Source organism: Callorhinus ursinus, unplaced genomic scaffold (genome assembly GCF_003265705.2).
Source record: "Callorhinus ursinus isolate GAN/ISIS: 27379988/994484 unplaced genomic scaffold, GSC_fseal_2.0 scaffold42, whole genome shotgun sequence".
In the NCBI taxonomy this organism is placed as follows: Eukaryota; Metazoa; Chordata; class Mammalia; order Carnivora; family Otariidae; genus Callorhinus; species Callorhinus ursinus.
In genome coordinates, this window is record NW_027397104.1 from 8,312,379 (window position 1) to 8,332,754 (window position 20,376).

At 44.2% G+C, this 20,376-nt stretch overlaps 1 protein-coding gene and 1 long non-coding RNA gene across 5 annotated transcripts in view; one reads left to right on the plus strand and one right to left on the minus strand.

Annotated features, from left to right (window-relative positions):
• Window positions 1-2,211: 2,211 nt before the first annotated feature.
• LOC141370692 (uncharacterized) lies at window positions 2,212-18,640 on the minus strand. The gene is made up of 3 exons (XR_012374952.1): window positions 18,529-18,640; window positions 6,073-6,239; window positions 2,212-3,313 (listed from the first exon to the last, which is right to left on the minus strand). It is a non-coding gene; the product is annotated as an uncharacterized lncRNA (long non-coding RNA).
• MOB3B (MOB kinase activator 3B) overlaps window positions 17,539-20,376 on the plus strand; it is a 187,774-nt gene continuing 184,936 nt past the window's right edge. For 2 of the 4 annotated variants that reach the window (XM_073881473.1, XM_025852867.2), the window contains exon 1: window positions 17,539-17,759. The gene's annotated coding sequence lies outside the window, so the exon portion shown is untranslated. Of the gene's footprint in view, window positions 17,760-18,090; window positions 18,483-20,376 lie in introns of those variants that run through there. The other 2 variants (XM_073881475.1, XM_073881474.1) reach the window with 2 other exon arrangements.

Consider the following 20,376-nt stretch of genomic DNA (forward strand, 5'->3'; position numbering starts at 1 on the left):
ACCTGAGCTGAAGTTATTTCTTCCAGGTATCCAGTATAGGTGTCCAAAATGAAAGTGCAGGGAATCTAAACCTCATAATCTGGAAAACAAATAAGATTGCCATTTTTGGGGCACCTGCGTGGCTCAGTCATTAAGTGTCTGCCTTCAGCTCAGGTCATGGTCCCAGGGTCCTGGGAATGAGCCCCACATCAGGCTCCCTGCTCCACGGGAAGCCTGCTTCTCCCTTTCCCACTCCCCCTGCTTGTATTCCCTCTCTCGCTGTGTCTCTTTCTGTCAAATAAATAAAACCTTTTTTAAAAAGAAAAAAAGATAGCCATTTTTACTCCAGGTAAAAAAAAAATGTAATTCATAAATATAATAGTTGAGTTGAAAGGTTTCTTTAAAAGAAGACTGATTCATCACATGCTAAGATTCTTACAGAAGAAACCAAAACTTCATATAATGCTATAAAGTAAAAGTGAGATGATGGCTGTGGTCTGTTTCCGTAATGCAGGTTAAATAGGAGGGTAGTGATTGTTACTCTTATGTAACACTGTTTCGGTTTTGAATTGACGTTTCTCCTATGATCGGCAGAGTGTAGCCTAAAGTACCCCCAATTAATACATAGCCCACTGGACTTTCTCAATCCAACATCGCAACACTATGAGGCCAGTATTATTATTTCCACTCTACAAATGAGGAAACTAAAGCTTAAAGAAATATAGTGTGCAGCCCATGGTCACTCAGCTAGTGACATTGGATTTCATCCCAGGAAGTATAGTAGTTGCCATGCAGCACAGCACCTAGTACAGTTCCTCCATGTAGTAGGTACTCAGTGTTGTCGAAATGAAGGGAAGGGAAGGAAGAAAGTACTATCGGCCTACTAGTCCTCTGCAGCACCCAAGTGTGTCTCCTGCTGGGTCCCTTGGAGAAGTTACTTAACCTGAGGCTCATGTTTTAAATATTTGAAATGAGTGCATGATGATACCTCATGATTGTTGTAAGAGGATTTAATGGTTAAGGTGCTTACACCACTACCTGACCAGAGCTTCATACCTGCTTTTTTATCCAATCTGAAAATCACCACCTTTTAACCAGGGTATTTTAGAACATTTTACATTTAATGTGATTATTGATATGGTTTAGGTTAAATCTATCATCTTGCTAGTCATTTTCTATTTGTTCTTTAGCGTTTTTTTTTTCTTTTTCTGTTTTGAGTATTTTTATGATTCCATTTTATCTCTTGACTTATTGTCACTGTTTTCCAGTGATTGCTAGTTTAGTACACTACACACACACACACACACACACACACACACACACACGAATGTATATAAAGATCTATATTATATATACGTCTTTACCTTCTCAGTCTACATTCAAGTGATCTACTACTTGACAAAAAGTTGAAGAACTTTATAATAGTATACTTCCAATTCTCCTTCTCACTTTTGGGCTATTGTGGCCTCACATTTTACTTCTACATATGCTGTAAACTCCATACTTTGTTGTTATGATTTTTACTTAATTGTCTTTTAAAGGGATTTAAGTGTAAATATTCTAAATCAAAAAGTATAAAGTGTCCTATTGGATAAAAAAACAAGACCCAACTATATGCTACCAACAAGACACATCTTAAAAATAAAGGACAAACAGATGAAAAGGATGGAAAAGATACACCATACTAACACTAATAAAATGAGAGCAGGAGTGACTATGTTAATAACAGAAAAGCAGATTTCCGAGCAAAAATATTACCAGAGATAAAGATTATTTTGTAATGCTAAAGAGGTCAGTTCAGCAAGAGGACATAACAACCCTAAGTGTTTGTTTACCTAGTAACAGTTTCAAAATACACAAGGCAAGGGGCGCCTGGGTGGCTCAGTCTTTAGGCATCTGCCTTCGGCTCAGGTCGTGATCCCAGGGTCCTGGGATGGAGCCCTTCATCGGGCTCCCTGCTCCGCGGGAAGACTGCTTCTCCCTCTCCCACTCCCCCTGCTTGTGTTCCCTCTCTCGCTGTCTCCTTCTGTCAAATAAATAAATAAATAAAAATCTTAAAAAAACACACACAAAATACACAAAGCAAGAACCGTAAGGAGAAGTAATCCAATCTACAATTATAGTTGGAGATCTGAAGATCCCTCTCTCAATGCTTCATGGAACAAAAAGACAAATATTAGAGCTAGATTGTGCATAAGCTCAATTTTAATGAAGGACTTCAGAAGAAAAAAATCTATATCCAAATCAGCAAGGATATAAAAGACTTGAACAAGACTGTCAACCAATTTGGTGTGACATTTATAGAACACAGCAGTACTCCACAGTAGATTCACACATTCTTTTCAAAAGCACAGGGAACACATACAAAGATAGACCATATTCTGGGCCATTAAACAAGTCTCAGTAAATTAAGAGGATTCAAGTCATACAAAGTATATTTTCTGATCACAGTGGAATTACTATTTGGAAACTAGCACTTGTATAGGATTAGATGATTTCTAAATCGTATGTGTTTAGAGGACAAGGGGAAGTGGATTGGAAAGCAGAAAGGGAGGTATCGTTGTGGAATGGTTTTTATGAATAGTGGAACTCAGACAAGCTATGTTGGAGAAGATATCTACAATGCATAGATCTGACCTAGATCTTGTATCCAAAATATAAGAAGAGCGCCTACTTATTAAGATGACAACCCAGAAGACAACCCAATGTTTTTAATGGGCAAAAGATTTTAACATATTTCACACAAATGCATTAATGACCAATCATCACATAAAATCATGCCCAATATTAATCATCAGGGAATGACAATTAGAACTGCAGTGGATATCACTGCACAGCTAAGAATGGCTAGTTAAAATAAAGGTTGATAAGTATTGGTGAGGCTGTGGAGCAACTGGAATTCTCATACATTGCTGATAAGAGTATAAAGTATTAAAACCATTTTGGCAGTCTTATCAAGTTCAGTACATACTTGCCATATGATCCAGCAATTCCACTCCTAAATATTTCCCCAAGAGAAAGGAAAACATGTCCACAGAACTACTTGCACACAACTGTTCATAGAAGCTTTATTCATAAAAGTACCAAAATGGAAAGAGTCCAAATGTCCCATCAATGAAAGAATGGATAAACAAATTATAATATATAACAATAAGTACACAGGAATAAAAAGGAATGAACTAGTGAGATCCCTGGTGGCTCAGTCGGTTAAACATCTGCCTTCGGCTCAGGTCATGATCCTGGGGTCCTGGGATCAAGTCCGGCATCCGGGTTCCCTGCTCTGCAGGGAGCTTGCTTCTCCCTCTGCCGTTCCCCCTGCTTGTGCATGCTCTCTCTTAAACACAAATAAACAAAATCTTTAAAAAAAAAAAAAGGAACAAACTACTGAAATACATATCAAAATCTCAAAAACAGTACACTGAGCAAAAGAAACATACAGGGTACATTGCGGGGTCAACACTAGCATGAAACTGAGAGTGAATGTTCCATTTTGCATCTTAGGACCTTCCTAGTCCCAGCCTGAAAGTACTTACTACATCATTCCATTCATGTGAAACTAAACAGGCAAAACTAACCTATTGTGACAGCTTATCAGTGGCTGCCTTGGACCATGAATGGATGATATTTTACAGCAAAGGGCTCAAAGGAACTCTTGGGAGTGATAAAAATGTTCATTATCTTGACTGGGGTGATGGTTAAGTAGGTGTAAACATTTATCAAAATCCAATAAACTAAAAAAAAAAAAAAAAGCAGAACTCAAATAAAGTTTGAGTTCTTGGATTCTCTTCACATTGATAACAACCCATTACTACAACCATTCTTCACAATGATAACAGCATGATCCTTGCACAATCTCATGAACACTTCTGTTTAACAACTCTGCATCACTTAAAAGTTAAATCCAAAATCTTTGCAACACAGTTTCTCTTCAACTCTAACCTCACTTCTCACTTGCTAATGTATTCTTCTTTTGTTGGATCTATTACGCTATTCCTTTGCTTCTCTGTCTTCACGACTAAGCTAGAGAACAAGATCTTTATCTTTTTCATTTTTGTATCTCAGTGCATAGCATGGTATCAAGGCACAGGGCATGCTTCCCAAAAAATGTTAGTTAAATAAATGTAATGAGCATATGAAATATGATTTTCTTTGTCCTCTCCAAAGAGAATCAGTCCCTATAAATTAAGGAAATTGCTTTCTTTATATAATCAGAAACATTTTTCCCCAGAAAGTCCTTCATTAAAATTGAGCCTATGCACAACATAGGTCTAAAATTTCAAAGACCTAAGGCAGTGATTTTCAATCTTTACAAAGTAGTAATAACCTATCATTTGCTGTTTCTACATTTCTGCCTCACTATCTCATCTCTTGCTGAAATGTTCTTTTTAAATTAATAGCTTGATAAATGGCTGAGTAGTTTTCATCAGACCAATTAGGACAATAGAAAGTATCCATTTGTGGAGTGTGGACATTCAAGAAATCTGATCCATTATTTAGAAAATCATTCCTGAGCTCAGAGTTGGCTCAAATTGGCACCTTCTGGCATTTGCTTGTGGGTGGGGAATGTGGAATGCTTTGAAAGCTGAATGGATTTGTCAAGTTTTAAAACTCCCTTATGGTTAGGGGAAAACAACATTCATTGTTTAAAAACACCATTGTTTATTTTTTCTGCCTTTCTGTTCTTTGGAGCCTGAATCTGCAAAAACATTCACGCCCAGCATTTTGCTTCATGTACGTCTCCTAATATGTTTCTGGAGACATGAGTGATGTGAAAAACTTTTTATTGTGATTGTTTAGAATGTTCGGGACAAATCAAAAAAGTCTATTTTAATGCTTATACTGTATTTTATGGAGAAAGACCAGATGTCTGTCACTGTAGGCAGAGAGTAGAATTGATAGGTATATGGATCCTGGAGCCAAGACTTCCAAGGCTCAAATACCTGTTTTCCCACTTCATGGCTATTTGACCTTGGACAAGGTATTTAACCCCTCTGTCCTGCTTCAATATCCTCATCTATTCAGTAGGCATGAGAATAGATTAGGTCCAGGGTAGCCACTGATATGCTGTCACAATAGATTAGTCTTGCTGTTGTAGAGTTTCACGTGAATGGAATTATATAGGAAGCTTCCAGGCTGGACTAAGGAGGTCCTAAGATGCAAACTGGAACAGATGTTCACTCTCAGTTAGTTGTTTGAAGAATGAGTGGGTTAATACACGCAGAATGCTTGAAAGGGCAACAGGCACAGAATAAGTGATCAATAAAATTAAGTGGTGTTATCAGTGTGTTAACAATGTGTTATCATTGTCACCGTCATTATCCTCATCATTAAGCAATTGAATGTAGAGTTCCCATATCTGATCATTACACCGCACCTCACAGCCGAGATTCCAGGAGATATGACTTTAGTAGCAAGATTGTTTTATTAGCGAGAACCTAGCACTACCTCCTCACACAGAACAGAGAGCATTGCCTGAGAAGGTCATTCTAGGGCACGAAAGACTGCACGTGAGGTACCATCCAGAAGCCGCATGCTGTTCTTCCACTCTGTCCACTCCATCGCCGCGGTCACTACCAGGACCTCTCCTTTCTCGTTCACATTAACTCATCAGCTTCCCCCCTTCTGGTCTTTTTCCGCAGACCCTACCTTCCCCCTCCCACATCTCCACCCCAGATCGATCCATTTCTCCACAGCAGGCAGAGTGATCTTTCTAATAGAATCTCTTCCTTGATCTCACTCACTTGCTTAAAAAAACCCTCAGTGATAACCTTGGACACAATAGAAGGCCCATACCCCATGAAGCACAGGGCCTTTGGGATCTGACCCAGTGAACCTCTCCTCCCTTTGCTTCACTCCTCATCCTCTTTTCGTCCCCAGACAAGCTATATGTGGTCCCCCAACTCACCTTGCTCCCCTCCTTGGCTGGAGCGTGCATTGCTCCCACTGCCTGGCATATGCACCCCTTCCCCTGAATGAACTTTACTTGCCAGTCTGGATTCACCTATGGATGAGGCAAGGATCATGTCTGCACTAGCTCTTTCCCAATTGCCTGGCACACACTATGCTTATTAAATATTATGTTGACTTGATTACCTTATGCTCAGGACTCTTGTAAGTTTCTCTGCTTGGAGTTCTAGCATGGCACGTAACTCATTATTATGCATCATTATTATGGATTTGTTTGTCTCCCATTAGACTGAGCTTCACAGAGTGGGTCCTTGTCTTCCACCACCTTGCATCCCCAGCTTCCAACACAGTGCCTGCCATGAAACAGGAACCTGGTAAGTTCCAAAAGAATGAACACTATTCACATACCATTAATCTCAGGTTTAAAGTTCACTCAAATTCTGAAGCAAGGGGACATATGGACTCCCTTGGCAGCTCTTGGATGCTATCCCAATGAAACTACCAACATTTTAAGCAAGTTTGCATGTATGTGCATTTTTCTGGGTAGTGGGTCCACAGCCTTCATCAGATTCACAAAGGGCTTTCTAATTACCCTGAAAGGTAAGAATATATGTCCCTTTAAGAGTTTTTAGGGGTGCCTGGGTGGTGCAGTCAGTTAAGTGTCTGACTCTTGATTTTAGCTCAGGTTGTGAGCTCAGGGTCATGAGATCGAGCCCCACCATTGGGCTCTGAGCTCAGCGAGGAGTCTGCTTGAGATTCTCTCTCCCTCTCCCTCTGCCCCTCCCCCTGCTTGTGCACGCACGCTCTCTCTCTCTCAAATAAGTAAATAAATAAAATCTTTATTTTTTTAAAAAAAAAGGAGTTGTTTTTAAAAAACCAATTGTGAAATAAAAAGTTTGCAAGTTAGCTTGATGAGTCAGTCCATTTAACTCGGATGAGGTAGAGGGTTTGTGCCTCTACGAATGGTCTCTGGCAGCCTCTCTGCTGCTGGACTATGTGGTGTTTCCAGTTGACTGCAGTGGCTGTTCTCCTGGAGGAATATCCATTTGTGGTGTCCCCTCCCACACACACCTGTAGGAGCAGTTTGAGACTCATCTGCATGGCCTACTTGGTTCTGGAAGCATCGAGCATTTCAGCCCCTGGACCAGCCCCACACAGTATTTTAACCCAGCTTTCAGGGTGTAGAGGCTGTTCTGTTCAAGCAGAGAACCTTCTTTGATCCACTTTGACTAGACATTTTCTCGGGCTTCTATCAATTGATCGGCAGTTTTTTTTCTGACCCAGACCTACACAATCAAGAGACTAAAGCTTCTCTAAGAAGCTAAGAAAGAGCACATTTTAAAAATAACTTGAGCAAATGAGTTCATTCTGGCAAAAGCAAACCAGCTCTGTAAAATAAACTTCTTTAGAGTTTCTCAATAGCAGGTCCTGAAAACGTAAACAACCCCAGGGTCCACATGCGCTGAGCCACTCATTGAACAGAAAGTTTCTGGCCCAAATTCTGTCAAAATAAAGAACACCTTATAAAACCTGGAGTCCATGACCATCATGTGAGAACAAGATGAGGGGGGTGTGCGGTGACCCAGCCCAAGGACAATGAGAAAGTCTCACGACCTCAAAATGCTGGCTTTCCAGCCCAAAGCTAAAGTGTTGAGGGACAGGGGGCTACAGCTTATGCCTCGGGCCCTTGCTCGGATCCTACCAAGCCCCTGCCTTCTCCAGGGAAAACCAGAATCTGTTCACTCTCGTGAAATCAGAGGCAGCCCCTGCGAGTTTTACTAGTGTTCTGTTGACAGGATAATGGACCCACTGAAACTGTAATAACATGCTTGGCCAAAGAAACCCAGACCATGAAGTTATTATAACTCCACGCCCAGCCATAGTCTTTCGAGCATAATAATAATATGTTCTTTCTGATGAGACCCATACTGTTCCAATGAACTTATGCTGAGTTTATCTGCACAAGAATAATAACTTGTTATAAATAATAAATACAGTGATTCTCATTTTATATTTGTTAGCTCTCCTTCAAAACAAAGTATTTTCTCATTGCATGGTGGCAATCTGGTCCTTTCTATGTGGGGAGCACTGTGCTAGAATCCATATCTTAGAATGGACAGAACTTCGAGAAATTCAGACAAAAGGCACAGGGATCATTTTTAAAAACTAGAAAATGTAACTTATGGAAAAGCATTAAGAAAAATTTGCTATTATTTAACCACAGAGATGTGGGAAATACTGGGATAAACCTGAACATCATATTTCAGGTGTACCAAGATTCATGGTCAAATTAGCAGCATGTATTGAGTCATGGCTATGTGCCAGGTACTTTATGAGCAATTTTGCATTTAACCCTCACAATGACCTCATGAAGTGCACATCCTCGTGTACGTGAGGAGAACACTGAAGCATAGGTTAAGTGATTGTCCAAACCTGATAGACATTTTTCACAAATAGTCTGCTTTCCTTTCTCTCTTTTCTCACCTGGAAGTTAAGTTGTACTTTCTCTTTCAGTGGAACCCAAGCATGACCACACAACTCTCTTTAACCAATGAAATTTGAGCAAGCAAAGTGCACTGTTTCCAGACAGAAGGTTGGAGAGCCTGTACGAGCTTTGCCTTCTTTCACTCTGCCACGGTGACTATTAACATTCTGGAAAGTGGGTGCTCCACAGCCTTGGCCCTTCAGTGGGGGATACAGAAGGGAGCAGAGCCCCCTCTCCCACCCCCATCAACCCAAGATGAGTGTGTTGCATGAGCAAGACATTAATCTTTGCAGTTCTAAGCCACTGAACTTGCAGGATTGTTTTGATAGCAAAACCTGACTGATAACACTAAGTCAGCCAGCCAGCTGATTGGAACTTGACCTGCCTCTATTACCCACAGCTTATTCTGAGATAACATGCTGTGCTGCCTTCCAGGTAGAGAATGATGGCTAAGTGTATTATTCTACCCAGTTTGAGGAGCAGGAAAAAATGGTCTTTACCTCCAGTGACAGGAATTGAGATTCCCCAGGGGGCAGGTAAGACATAAATAAGAGAACTGAGGCAGAGCAGGGGAACTTCCATTGAAGATTTACTCACAAGAGAAACACAGTTCATGTCTTGATGCATTTCCTTCCAGGCATGTTTAATGAATACTTCGCATATATTTTCTCAGAGTCCTACTTAAGGGAAAATTTCTTAGAGTTCCAGGCTTGGAATTGTGTTCTCTGCTTCAGGGTCTCTCTCTGGTTTAGTCTGGCTTACTTTCCTATAGGACTCACGACAATAACCTTCTCCTGTATTGGTCAGCACACAAGGTGGTCTTCCTTTCCAGTCTACCAGGAACCCAAATATTGCTTTGGATTCCCCCCAAAACAGAGACTGAGATAAGGACTTGAGTGCAGCTAATTTATTTGGGAGGTAAGTCCAGGAAGCAGGAGTGAGAGCAGGAGGCCCAGGACAAGAAGCAGGAAAAGCCAATCTAAGGATGAATGGTCCACTGGCCCCTTCAGGCTGGGATCTCTAAGTCATGTGAAGACTGCCTCCCATAATCGCCCATCTCAAGGGTAAGAGGCTGGAGCGTCTGTTCACTGGCTCTCACTCCCTGTTGGTTGACCCTAGGGGTTTGACCTAGCCTCCCTGCAGCATAGCTACTGTGCTCACTCCAGGGCTGGGCAAGCCCCCGCAGCTGTGGAGAATCTTGAGGCAGACAGTGAAAAGACACCTGATGTGTGCTTGAGATCTGGGAAGCCAGCCACCATGAGGGCGCTAGAACCGGGGGCACCAGAGATGTTTTCTATACCAAATCCCATCCCTAAACACTAATCTCAGTTCTTGCAGAGCTGATGGATACAAGGTGATACCAAGTTGGGACTGAGAATACCATAGGCAGCCCGTGTGAGTCCTGGACAAGTTTCCTAATGTCTAAAATGAAGGTGTTCATATCTACCATCCACGGTCATTGTAAGTATTTGGTGAGCTAACATGTCAAAATGCCCAGCACAGTTCCTAGCACATTACAGGTGCCTGATAAATATGAGTCCTCTGCCCTCCATCTCCAGTAAGTGCCATAGGGCTATCCTAGCCACCAAGGCAAAGGGCGTGAGGGTCCTTGCAACTCTTCACTTGTGCTTTCCTTTTGGTTTTTGAGGCTGACTACAGCTTGAGCAGCAATGAACAGCAACTTCAAACGGAAACCCAGCTCAGCATCTGCTGAGATAAACAGAAAAGAACACAGGAAAGCAAACAGACAAGGAAAAGGAATGAAAGTGTAATGCAATTTTATAGAAAAGGAGAATTGTTCTTCTAGGACATTGAGTAGAAATCTTAATGAGTGTACCTAAATCCTCTTGGGTACAAAGTCACAAAAGGGAAGAGAAAGAAAGGAGGAAGGGAAGAGGGAGGGAGAGAGGGAGGGTAAAAAGAAAGAATAAATAAAAGGAAGGAAGGAAAGTATCCATTCATCTCTGCAGAGACTCTGCTGAGCATTAGGCAATATGACTTGGGAAAAATTGTAAATGAAACTTTTCTAAAAACCTTTTGGAGAGGTGTTTTTCCTCAGAAAAGCATCATCAGGGCTGTTCAATAACCAAGGCAAGTCTTTCATATTACTAGACATGAAACACTATTGTATCTGAAACTGGCCGGAGGCCATTTAGAAATTCAATAATTATTCAACCCAAGGGGCTTTCCAAATGGTGAAGCAGCATCTTAGGAGGAAATTAATATTGAGCAGTGTATCCAATCTAATTGGAATCTTGAGGAAATGGGGTCCTGAGTAGGTAAAACAGCTGGAAGCTAAAGTAGGTCAGGACAAGTGATCCCCTCATTTTTGTGTCTTGCCTTAATTAGGTTGTGAAAAGGAGAATCTTGTTTATTTTTTACGCCAGGAGGGCAAGGCGGTGGTTTGGAGACGCTGCTTATTCATTAACAGCCATCTTCAGTCAGACAAGAGAACAGCTTACTTCTTTCATTTCTTTCCACAGATATTCAAGGATAGTTGAGAAGGCACAAAAGACTTTTTTTTTTGTTTTGCCAAACATGGCAGTTGGGAGTTAAGGATTGACTTACTGGCCATGGTCGTGAACACTGATCACAAAGACGGTAAAGTTGTGTTTTTTTTCCCCTTCAAGAGAAAGTCCATGTGAGAGCCTCCTTATTTTCCTGTTTGGAGGGGAGGGGGCACAATCAAGTTGGAAGCATCCGTGACACACCAGCCTCTTCTGTCTTCCTTTGCACCTGTCTTCTGTATGCATCACTTTGAGAACACAACTTCTCAAGCCCATTGAGCACACAGTGGTCTGATTCCCCATATTAGAAAGACTCACTCTTAAATTGATTTGGGGGGATCTATGCTGTCTTTACATGAGACTACCTTACAGTCCGACTCTCCTGGCAACTAACTCTCCTTAGCTCATATCTACTGACCTATTTTAGGACAATTCCTAGAGGACAATTCTTCTCCATTATTCAGAGTCTGAGGCAGACCACAAGTGCACTATACCTGGTATGTGTCAGGCCCAGAACAAAAACACTGTGCTTCTCTCTGGAGAAGAGTCACTTATTCAAGATTCAAATGATTTAAAAAACAAACAAAACCTGAAAAAATACTGTCTGGTAGGGAGATCTGAAGGGACACTGGACCACTATGAAAAATACAAAGAGATAGCTCCAAAGAGCAGGAAGAAAGATCACAATCTCATTTAAATAAAACTAATTAAAAAAATAACTTGGGAAAGAACATTCACTCTGCTCCTATAGAATGGAAGGCAGGCAATTGTCCATAACGATTCCAAAGCATACCATCTTGTTTAGCTGCACTGGGACAATTTTGAACTGTGTCAAGGTTTTCCCAGCCCTCAAACCCTGTGACTGTTACATCACTCAGTTCCACTTCCACAAAATGGGATTGATAGAATGTGGATTTCAGAGGAAATGATTATAGACATCTATAATAGTCATTATAAACAGTAAGAATTATGCTAGCAGGAAACATGCTTTAACACATGGGTTCTTGTCATGGCTTGAAGTTGCTTAAAAAGTTTTACATATATATGTACTAGATATGTATAAAAGATTTATATAACTATCTTTATATATACCATATATATATACATATTATACATAGCTTTTGTACACACACACACACACACACACACATACACACACACATCTCTTTTGTTTAAATTGCCATTATTTCAGTGCCTGGGGGACACATGCACATTCATTTCCAGGACCCAGAGATGCTCCATACAACATTGAGACAATCTCTCCAGGATTATGATCAGTCAGGGTTTTGAAAGCAAAATCAAAGTAAGTAAGGAGGAAGTGTGCTTTAATGTTCAAGATTTGTTAAGTAGACAGTTAGTTGTGTTAACTCTCATTGCGTGGTATGAAAAGAAGGACTCTGGGAATGTCTGCTCTTTGTTAGTAAGCTGCCTGTAATAGTTATGGTTAGCACACAATGCCAATGGGTAATCAGACTACCAAAACTAATAGGAATAGCCTCTCACAAATCTAATTTGAGTGAGCACTGCTCTCCAGAGCAACATGATTTTGAGTCTATGTTTGTCAATGACTGCGCAAACATGTTTTCTCCACTTTATTCTATTGCAATGTTTATGATGTTACTATGGTGACGCTCTTATGATATCCTTTTGCTCTCACGGTGCCCTCTCAGTGGAAGCTGTAATGAGGTGGTTTGGCAACAGAATCTTTCTGGGATTTTTCTCATACACCATTGAAGACGAGCATGGCTTTCTTCTTACAGGAAATGCATAAAGCATGAACTGAAAATGGTAGAAAGTAATTTGCACTGACTTGGGTAAAGAATGTAAATGTTATTAATACTATACCAAACTACCCAGAAATATTCTTTTTGTTCCCGATTCTAGGAGATGGCATCCCAAGGGACAGTAAGGCTTCTAGATTGAGTGTGGAACGTCACACGTGCTGAGGGCGAGGGTCTCTTGCTCTCCTGAGGGAGGAGCTATGTGAGGGTGATGTGAGAACTATGTGCTGGAAAGAAAAAGAGATGGAGTTTCTGGAGCACATACCATGTGACAAGCACTGTGCTAAGCACATTACATGCATCCCTTGACCGATTATTTATTTACCTTATATTATTTTATATTTACCCCATTTTATATTATTTACCTGTATTATTTACCCCATTTATGAAATGAGGTAATAGACACAGTTAATATGGGTCTTTCAGACTCTGAAGCCCATTCTGTTAATTACTATGCCACCTTGTCTCCCTAAAATGCATCTTTCATTTTTTAAAAAAAGATTTTATTTATTTATTTGAGCTAAAGAGAGAGTGAGAACAACAGCACGAGCTGGGAGACAGAGGGAGAAGGAGAAGCAGGCTCTCCCACTGAGCAGGGAGCCTGACTCGGGACTCGATCCCAGGACCCTGGGGTCATGACCTGAGCTGAAGGCAGACACTTAACCTATTAAGCCACTCAGGCGCCCCAAAATGCATCTTTCAGATGATCCTGTCTTCTCTCTTTTCCCTGGAAGAGCTTGGAAGTGAGAATCATGAGTGCCTCCATCCTATTTCCTTAGGCTTATTCCATAACTACCTGGAGAGATTTATCTGAAACAGCTTGAAATCTGACTTTATCTTGGACAGGCACACCTTTGGGGCCTTTTCCACTGCTGTATGGGGACACACAGCAGCAATGGTCATGAGACCTAAAATCAATGTCCCAGTCTTATTAGTTGTGTAATCTGGGGCAAGTCAATTCTTCCAGCCTTAGTTATTTCACCTAGGAAATGGAAATGGCAAAAATTATACTTGTCCAAAGGTCAGGAATAACCTAGTTGCTTTCATTATCTATTTTTGCTCACTTTAGAACCTCTTGGGTCTATGATATATGAGGCTGTGCTCTGGACCTAGAATGACAGATCCATGATTGCCATTTTATAATGTGGCAAACAGAGCAGCCTCTCAAAACATTTTGTCAGCAAGAAGTTCACTTTTGTCTTCTACTTACTGCCTTTTGAGTTACAGCTTCAGACATTGCTTTGGCAGCTCCTTCAGGTAAACTTTCTCCATTAATAACTTAATGAAAATCATTACATTTCCTTTGATCTCTAGCCTAGCATCCGGGATCCCAGCCCTTATCATCTAACTGCACAGAGTCCCCATACCAACTAGATTAATCTTGGTTTCCAGGACACATCTAGCATTTTTCTACCTTCCTGTATCTTTACAGGTTTTCTGTACCTGAAACAACTTTTCTAACTCCAACAATGTGGTACTTTGTTACAGCAGCCATAGAAAACTAACATGGGTAGAAAACAGAAAACGAATACAGGAATATTGTGTGTGTGTATATATACACACTGTATCAGATGGCAATAAATTCTATGGAGAAATATACTATATATATAGCATATCAGATGATAATATATATATTGTATATCAGATGGCAATATCTATATATTATATATCAGATGGCAATAAATTCTGAGAAAATTGGAGCAGGGAATATGGATAGGGAGTGTTAGAAGGGGAAGGTGATCATAAATTTAAGCAGAGTTGAAAGAAGAGCCCAAGGAGGATTTGGAGTTGCAAGTTGACAAAATATTATACCACTTTTACTGGAATCACATTGGCTGCTTTATTGAGAATAGCATATATGGGGGGGGCAAGGTGGAAGCAGGGGGGCCAGACAGAAGGTTATTGCAGTAATACTAGCTACAGGTATTTGTGGCTTGGACTGAGGTGGTGGAAAGACGTCTATCATTATTTGGATATCTTTCGAAGGTAAAACCAATGAGATTTGCTGATAGATTAGAAGTGGAACAGTAAAGGAGAAAAGTCAAAGATGATCCTGTGATTTGGGGCTTTAAGCCAATGAATGGTTGGAGAGGCCATTCACCAAGATGGGGAAGAAAGCAGTGGAGCAAGTTTGAGGGAGAGGATGGGTGTAGGTTGGGTGGACCCTTGGTACCCAAATCCCTCCCTTCCCCTAGTCTTTCCCTTCAGATTGCTTTTCCCTGCAAGCCAAGAACCATACACATAAGGAATAATAGCCAGTGGGAAACAGTAGCTTGTTCAGTTCGTGATGGAGCCAGTTTGCTATATAACACCTATGCAGAGCTCTGATAAAAGCTGGACTGGAGAATGAGGTGTAGCCCAGGGCGCTACAGATGGAATGTTTGTGTCCTCCCCAAATTCATCTGTTGAATCCTATACCTCAGTGTGATGGTTTTGGGAGGTGGAGCTTCTGGGAGGTGATCAGTCATGAGGGCCGATGCCTTATGAACGGCATTAGTGTCTTTATAAAAGAGGCCTGAGAAACCTCCCTGCCTGCTTCTGTCTTGTGAGGAAACAGTGAAAAGCTGCCTATGAGAAAGCAAGCCCTCCCCAAACACTGAACCTGCTGGCAACTTGATCTTGGACTTCTCAGCCTCCAGAACTGTGAGAAATACCTTTCTGTTGTGGGGAAGCCCCTGCTAAGTAGCCTGACCAGACAAAGACACAGGAGGACCAAGGAGGGCTTGAATCTAAATGCTGGCCCTTCAGAGCACATTGTTAAGGTGGAGCCATCCTTCTCCAGCCCACGAGGTCACAGGCAGAGAAGCCGGGCCAGAGAGTGGGCAAGAGCTGGGGCACTATTCGCCACACTGACCCCACTCCCCGATAGAAATTATCCAGGAAATATTGATGGCTCCCTCCCAATCACAAGATTTACCATTCCTCCCCAGGGAAGAAGCCACTAAGGGGCTGGAAGTGGGATGAAAGTCCTCTCTTCCCCCAGGCAAAGCTGAAATGCAAGGAGAGAGGTATAGACGGTTCCATTACTGTTTATTGATTAGAATTGAATGCCCTCTTCACCCGTACATGCTCTGCTCATCTGTAGCCTGGAGAGTGAGTCCTATCTCCAAGGGCAGAAGTTGGATCTCGAAGTTCTGCTTCAGTTTCTGAGCCAAGAAACCTTGTTTTTCCTCTCTTGACAGGACAGAAAAGATCCTGCCATGGAAACTGTTAGGCAGACAACAGACTTCCCAATTAGGGACTAGAGAGTTAAAGGGAAGGACCATTAAAGGTAAACTGGGGTAATTCAGAGATACTTCCATCCTGATTGTTCTGGATGATGACCAGTGTTCTGATTGCCATGAGGCCAAAAGGATAAAAGAAGCTTTAAAGGCAGTGACTAGGGTTTGAGGCAGTTTGGAAATGAAATTGCACTACTCAATAATGTAGAGAATCATTGCTAAATGGCTGTGTATTTGTATCTATTTCCCCCCCTCATGTTTGAGTTTCATATTCACAATCTCCACTATCTTTGCATTGCCCAAGTGACATAGAATTAAATGAAATCATTTAATCCAGTGTTGATATCATTAGACCATGACTATTAGGGCTATTTATTAAATATTTCTTACAATATCAGAAATGATTTGATATTTCAGAAGACGTGTGTGGTTTTAGAGGTTCTCATTTAGTACTGGTGGAAACCACTTTTGGGCGGAGGATGTTAACCCCTCACGTATCTTAATTTCTACCTAATATATTTCCATACTTCCTGGTGTCTGGGTGGCTCAGTGGGTTGAGCGTCTGCCTCAGGATCAAGCCCTTCGTTGGGCTCCCTGCTCAGCAGGGAGTCCGCTTCTCCCTCTCCCTCTGCCCTTCCCACCCATCCACCTCCGCCCCTGCTTGTACACACGTGCTTTCTCAAATAAATAAATAAATAAAATCTTTGGGAAAAAATATATATCCATAGCTCTTTATTTTTTTAAAGGATTTTATTTATTTATTTGAGAGAGAAAGAGAATGAGAGATAGAGAGCACGAGAGGGAAGAGGGTCAGAGGGAGAAGCAGACTCCCTGCCGAGCAGGGAGCCCGATGTGGGACTCGATCCCAGGACTCCAGGATCATGACCCGAGCCGAAGGCAGTCGCGTAACCAACTGAGCCACCCAGGCAGCCTATCCATACCTCTTTAAAGTGTGTAGTCAGAATTGTAAAATGCAATCCTTAGTCATTTGGTACTCTTCAATCGATATGTGTTAAGGTGCTATAGAGGAATAAAAAGATGTGGAAGACATTATTTTCCTTGGGAAGCTTACATCTAGTGACTCCTACTATTAAGAATACTTTCTATGTTTAGTTTACCCTGAAAACCATCCAGCAAGGTAGATAATACTCTCCCAATTTACAGAGGAAAATAATGGTTTAGAGGTCATAGACCAGAATCACACAGTAGAAAGTCGCAGGGTGTGCCTGGGGTTCCAAGGCTACGCTCATTCCACTACTCCCAGGTTGTTCTAGTAAATCCGCCAGAATCTCAGTATTTTCCAATGATTCATGCTCCCCTCTGTCAGTATTTTCCAACATAGTCTTTTTCAACAAGTCAGAAAATCTTGGAGAAGGTGATTTCCCCCTTTCTAGGTGCCTTGGCTGTGTGTGGACCCAGAACGCGTCCTTGCGGACGCGGTATCTCCCACTCAGCCCTAGTGAGAGGGTCCTGATCTTTTCCTCAGGGCGCGGAGCCCGCGTAGACCGCCCATTCCCCACCTCTGCAGGAGGCAAGAAGAGTCTCCAGGCGACCTGACTTCTCTTCCCCACGGAGCTGCCATCCCGCGGGCGGCCGCCAGGGGTCCCCGCTCGGCGCCCCGCGAGATAGCCGCGCGCTGGGCGCGTGTGGGGGCTACTTCGGAGCGGCGGCGGCTGGAGCTCGAGCCCCGCTCTCGCTCGCTCGCGCCGCGCTCCTGGAGACCGCGCGTGCTAGCCCCTCGCCGCTCGCCCCGCGCCCGCCGCGTGGATCCGCAAGCGTCGCGCGTCCGGCCTCCGGCTCACCTTCCTCCTCTGGCGCCGGCTCCGGCTGACCCGGCGCAGGAGCCGACAGGGCCGCGGGCTGAAGGTAAAAGCCCACGGTGAGTGAGAGCCCGCGCGGGGCGAGGCGAAGTGGCGCCGCCCGGCAACTGCTCGCCCCCAGTGGCGCCCGGGCGGGCCAGGGTGCGGGGCGCACCTGGGGGCGGGCTTAGCGGGGAGTGGGGTGGGGTGGCGTGGCGTGGCGTGGGGTGGGGGGCGGGCGGCGGCTCCGGCGCTGGGATCCGCGTCAGACCCCTGCCCGCGCCTCGGCTCAGGCCGGCTCCTCGCGCGCCCTTCTGGGGCGGGAACGAGAGTCCAGTCCCCAGCCCGTGCTCCGGGGCCTTGACTGTGAAAGCTCTGTCAGTAAAATGCATCTCCCCGCGAGGCACAAGTGCGCCCCGGAGCCGTCCCGAATCGCGGGTGACTGCCGCGTGCGGGTCGGGCTGCGGGTGGCGGGAAGACAAACTTTTGCGAAAGTGCGCCTGGGCCGGAGCACCGCGCTCAGGGCGTGTGCGGAGGCTCGACGCGGGCTCCGCTGGGGGAAGCCCGCTGCGCCGGCCCGCTCGCCCCGGGCACCGTCGGAGCTTCGGGGAGGGAGCGCGTGGGTGAAGGACGGACAAAACCCTGCTGACCCCTTGGGCCAACAACTGTCAAACATCTGGAATCCAGCCCCTCCCTTCCCCTGCGCCGAGGAAGGTGAAAACCCCTCAACTTTCCTTTGATTGTCCTCCCTGCCTTGGGACGCCTCTCGGAATGGAAAAGGGCCGACCTCTGGTGCCTGGCACGTGAGTACCGAGACCCCCAAGCCCCTCAGGCTCCCCCTTCACCCACCTTCCTGACCGCCTCCCAGATGTCCTCCCCGCAGGGACCACGCCACAGAGCCCGTGGAGATCGTGACGAATGGCCTTTTGTTTCTCCGCGTCTCCCCTATTGTTTGCTTTTGCAACATCTGGCGGGGCTCGCGGAGAGAAGGACGCCCCGGGGTCCTCCCCGCACTCCCCCCGCCCCCCCCGCCAGCCACACGGCCGGCTCCCGCCCGGGATCCCCACGGGGGAAGGCGAGGAGCCCGACCTCGGCGCGGCCGCCGCACCCAGGCCCTGCGGTTAGAGGGCGGAGGGAAAGTTGCTGCTTCCCCGCCTCCTCGACTGCCTGGGGCCCGGGGCGCGTTTCACAGATCTGATCCCAGACGCGCGGCGAAGGGCGCAGCCGGAGAGAAGTGCTGCTCTCCCGAGAGTGGAAGCGACCTTCCGCCCTCCGCCGGGGTGTCCTTGGGTGGCTCCAGTGGATTTATATCTCCGCCCGAAGGCCTGTGGCTGGGCCGCTTCCAGGGCCGCGGGGACGGGATCAGGGCACTTTTGGTAGGCAGAAAGCCGAGGTTCTGGGGTCTGCGAGTTTCCAAGGGCTGGAGAACAGGCGAGAGTGGAGAAGAAAGTAACCCAAGAAGCCTCAAGACTTTGCCTAGAAGTAGTGGTTAGGTGGCTCCCTCCAGATTGAACGTGCAATTTTGACTTGGGGTAGGGCTCCAAGTTTAAATCCTGGGTCCCCTGTCAGCATTTAGAAAAAGCAAATCGGAGGATACCGCGTAGACGCCGCGGAGGCAGAGTTCCCGCCAACAAGTCCTTGTGAACCAGTGGCTTAGGACTGCCTATGAGTTCCCCTGGGGGAGCGCCTGTTAGATTACAGGTGACTCTGTTTCTGTGGGTTCCCTCACAAGTTAGATGCTTACACATCGTGCTGCTTCTTAGCGTGGATTTAAAAAAAAAAAAAAAAAAAAAAAAGAGGTAGGGCAAAAGCAAAGTAGCTACTCTGAGAAGGCAGGGTTCCCGTCAGGTGCCCCGACAGTCGTCTTGCCTGTGAGGGGAGGCCAAGCCTGTGCACCTGTTAGACCCTCTACATGCTCAGCTTTACTATAGTGGTGTTAACCAGCTTTTTCTGATGGAGGCCCAATTGTCCCTATTCCAAGGAAGTACAGTTAAACACTCTTTTTACCGTCTACCTTTTGATCCCTTCCCCAAGCTTGGGGAGGGAGGAAGCAAGCTTCCATCGGAATGCTTGTGACCTAGGTGTCCACTCAAGCATATTAAGTGGGAGCTCTGCACAGTTCTAGGAGTTTTCCCTTTACCTGACTTAACAGAAATTTGACTTCCATTCAATAAATAGAAAAACAAAGAGCACTAAGGAAGGTGGACACAGAGCACTTTGGCGATTTCTGGATTATTACCAGTGGCACCAACAAAAGAAAAAAAGCAAAATCTTTGAAGCACTGGAAGGCACTTTACAAACGTCTCATTATGAAAATGATGGCTAAGGAAGGATTCCTTTGAAATTTAGCAGCAGGAGAGAAGCAACAAGGCAGACCTGGGTTGCTCAAGAGGTGCCCAAAGGCATCATTAACCAAGTGAAAGGGCAGTGTTTGTCCCAGTCTACCCCCTGTACGGAAAACAGGGTAATTGTAGTGGAAGATGAGCTTATACAGTTTCTTTAATTTTAGAATTAACCTCCCCTCCCCGGAATCATCGTAGAAAAAAATAGAAAATACAAAGAGGTAAAAATGAAGACCAAAGGAAGGGGGGGGTATTATAAATAAGCCTCCAGTGAATGCTCTTATCCAGTGATTTCCTTGGATAAATTTCTGGAGCTTAGTATAGCTAGGTTGAAGGAGTTAATGCATTTTTTTAG